Source organism: Rhagoletis pomonella, unplaced genomic scaffold, assembly GCF_013731165.1.
Source record: "Rhagoletis pomonella isolate Grant_MI unplaced genomic scaffold, Rhpom_1.0 Rhpom_scaffold_00010, whole genome shotgun sequence".
In the NCBI taxonomy this organism is placed as follows: domain Eukaryota; kingdom Metazoa; phylum Arthropoda; class Insecta; order Diptera; family Tephritidae; genus Rhagoletis; species Rhagoletis pomonella.
In genome coordinates, this window is record NW_023458564.1 from 6520669 (window position 1) to 6524758 (window position 4090).

The following is a 4090-nucleotide window of genomic DNA, read 5'->3' on the forward strand; positions in this document are numbered from 1 at the left end:
GCCTGATTGATGAATTGAAAGCGTGCAGGCACCAATGACCATTAATACTTAAAGAATGTGTAGTTGGCAGTGTAGGCATTACAGATACGTCGCAGAGAAAATACGCAAAATTAGGAAGCGACAGTTTGACGAATCACATGAAGAAGCACCTTCATTCGATTCTGGAACTCAATTGAAGTAGGTAGCTTTCTACGTCCTCATGGCTGCTTGACAAGGCGTTTCGAGGTCGAAAATTATCGTGCAGCCAAATTTATTTTTTGTGAAAGTATCATGATCTGACGGAAAAAGACCTCGGCGGAAAGGCAGTTCCATTCTGTGCGATTTATCGCGTAGACATTTCTATGGATTTAATAGAAGAAATCATCCATCCAAACGCTGTTCATGTAGCAAGTTTGGGATTTGATGGACGGAAGTACTAAGTACGAATATTTTGTTCTGTTCCAGTGGAGCGTTTGTTCAGTCTGTTGTCTCGAGTAAAGAATTTTTTATCTTCTACCATGAGTCAAATCGCTTAATAAGTCCTGAAACATTGACACTAGAGTCCAGGCTGGCTCGTAGTATGAATTTCGTCTCACTAATTTTCATGTTCGCCGACCAAAAACCCCGAAAGAGTTTCTTCGACTGATTAAATTTCTGATGACATATTTAATCTAGTTAATTTAACCAAATCCAACTATCAATGTAAGCATAAGTGCAAGTATAAGTATATATATGTATATCTTAATTAAAATGGATGGTTTGAATTGAACAATTGAACTAATGCTGTTTTACTGAATGGAGTTTATATTTGAAGAGGGCCCATGAACGCGACATGTACCGGAGCTTGGTTAGGCTCTCGACGGCCCTGGGTCTGACATGGGGCACCGTTAGCCGAAACTACTATATCAGGATGAAGATCGCGGACTGATTTTTATTTATGACTTTTATAAATAAAAGTCTTAAATAATTGTTATCTAAAACATTTCATTTAAAAATCAAAATTCACTGTTATTTTGGCTTTATAAAATAAAAATCAGAAATAACTGTTATTTAAGGAGTAGTTAAATAAAAGTCAAAAAATAACTATCAAAGAGCACGAAGAACCGGAAACAGCAGAGCAAATTATATGCTACAGTGAAGCCCTCACCAGAACCAGACTTCCCTTCCTAGGATCACCGTGCCTAGAAGCGCACGACCTAAATGACATTCAGGCAAAAGACCTGGAATGTTTCTTCGTAATGGATGAAAGTAGTAGTGGATAAAAGAGGACCTGCCAATGCCACGGACTATACACGGTTTTTGTAATATAATTAAAACTCAAATGGGGTAGATTTCAATAGCTTAACTTTTGATAAATAAAAAGTTCGAAGTGAATATCACTAACATAAATTTACTTAGTTAATGAATAGCTCCAAAACGACTGATTAATCATGCAAGATATACCGTTAACCAGTGTGTCGCAGTCGTTTGCTGGAACGTGTTCTGATGGTGATAACGAAATCATTGCCTGGAATTTCTAACCAGCAACAGGATCAGTTGCTTAAGTCAAATTGTGTTGAGTGCTAGACAGTACAGGAACTCAGAGAGATAGATTTTTCAGAGAGAATCTCTCCAGCTGCAGAAATGAAAATCTCTGATGAGTAAAGCCAATCTAACCTCTGGTACAGAAAGCTTAGTTTCGGAAAAAATACCCAGTTCCCTGAAAGTTTATTATTATTGTCTGGATTGTCATGACAGAGTCAAGAAAACTTTGGTCACAAACAAGTTGCTAGCGACAGGATAGGTTATTCTAGGTAGGATTTTGTAGGATACAGCTAGCCCAGGCACTACTAAAAAGCAGCTCAGTTAAGGAAATCTTCCCAATACAAAAGTGATCATCTCAAAGGACACTATTATTCTGGAGCCAGTCCAGGCTCTAAGAAGATACACTTTTAAGGCTGTTGCAAGATCAATAGTGTCCTGGCGCTGCCAACGTAAACGTAATAGAGAAAATCTAATTAGCATCGGAGCTGGTTACCCAAGTCAAGATATTGCGTGGTAGTGCCAATCCAGCCACTACGAGAAATAACCGCCGTTAAGAGAATCTGTTCAGCGCCAGAGGTGATTATCTCTGATTAATTTTTCTAAGCTAGGGCTTGTTCATATTCTATTGGGTAAAAACATTTTTAAGAAAATCTATCAAGCGCTGGAACAGATTACACGGTGCTACAAACAAAAAAGTCATGAAATTCACTCGAAACAAAACCTAGTGTAGGTTGTAGGTATGGTCGAGTATAGTTCCTGAAGCCTCCATTTTTTTTATTAAAAAAAGTGGTTATTTTCGTACTTTATGCTTGACTGTTTTCCATCCGATTTTAGAAATCGAACAAGTTTTGAAAATAGGATTTATAGACCTTTAAAACGATGACATATAGACTTAGCTTGTAGGGAATTATCATCGGTAAAATTTTAATGAGCCCCTAGTTTCCTTCATTTTTTGACTTTTGATCATCGCTAATTTCAAAAGTTTCTATGTTGTATATGTATATCTAAAAGAACATTTGTTTTCGAATAAACTGATACTTTATCCAATGCAATTGCATAAAAATTGTCGAAGTTAAGCAATTTAAGCAAAAATACGGCCTTGAATTGATATACCGGGCGTGCAGATATTTTGAGCGGCGTGGCTAAGGGGATCATCAAAATTGATATATACAATGGCTCTTACGCAAAAAATTTACTTTTCATAAAATTTCAGGAAAATGGGTGTGGCACTACCCACATATGTCATACATATAAGCGTATCTCAAAAACTACTTGACCGATCTCGACCAAATTTGACATACACATTATGCTTGCTCTCCGTGTTGAATTTTTTGAAAATCGGACAAAAAAAAAACGTGCTGCACCCACATAAAGGTAATTTCAAAAACTCTAGGCTAGTTATATTTCAGGGGGAGTACGGTTTGTCCGATTTAAAAAAAACATCAACACGGTGCTTAAGGAGGCTAAACTCAATGTGTATATCAAGACCGGTCAAATAGTTTTTGAGTTAGGCATATATGATATACATATGTGGGCGTTGCCACGCCTATTTTACTAAAATTTTATGAAACATAAATTTTCTACTTAAGAGCCATTGTATATATCAATTTTGACTAAATATTGATGAACTCCTCAGCCAAACTGCTCAAAAAATCTGCATGTCCGGTTCATACACTATATAAATTCAATGCCGTATTTTTGCTTAAATAGCCATAGCTACAACCTACACTAGGTTTTGTTTCGGGTGTATTTATGCATTTTTTTGTAGCACCGTGTTATCTGCAAAAAAGAATTTCATACCCGAACCCGTTTTGGCACCGTCAAGAAAATTTCAATTACAGAAATCTAGCTAGGCTCTCGACGGAATCAGGGTTTTGTCTAGAAAATGTCCGGCCGGGTATTTTTTGTTTTGGCCAAAGGAAAAAAAGGAAAGAAGATTCCTTTAAGGTAATTTTAATAACTAATATCTTGGGTAGGATTTTTTTCCGTTTATACATACATCATTATATAAATAGGCAATCATGTTTCCTTTACACCCCTTTTACGGCTAAACTATACTTCTAAGGTATAAACAGTTATATATCATTAGAAAGGTATTTTGATGCTGATGTGCAGGCAATTTTTAAAATTTCAAATCAGTTTAAAATAGAGCGAAAAAATCAATTCAAAAGTCACACCAATACCAATGCACACATGTACATGGTTGGGGCGGAAATGCCCCCTAAATGTATGCTTTAATATTGATAGCGAATTAAAGAAACGTGCTAAGCAGCAGTTCAGGAATAAAATGTATGTATGTATGTACATGAACAGATTAGACTCAAACAAGGAAGAAGGTAAAGTTGAGTATGGAGAAGAAGAAAGTGATAAATACAGAAATTAAAATAAAAGTAAAGAAACCTAGATATAAAGACAAAGAGGAAGGAAAATTTAAATACCTAACCTAATAACAATGGTGGCGGTGAATATGTAAATGAAGAAAAGAATGGACATATTTAGATCAGGATAAAGGAAAAGATAAAGATGAAGACCTAGACGACGAAGATGAAGATGAAGATGAAGATGAAGATGAAGATGAAGATGAAGA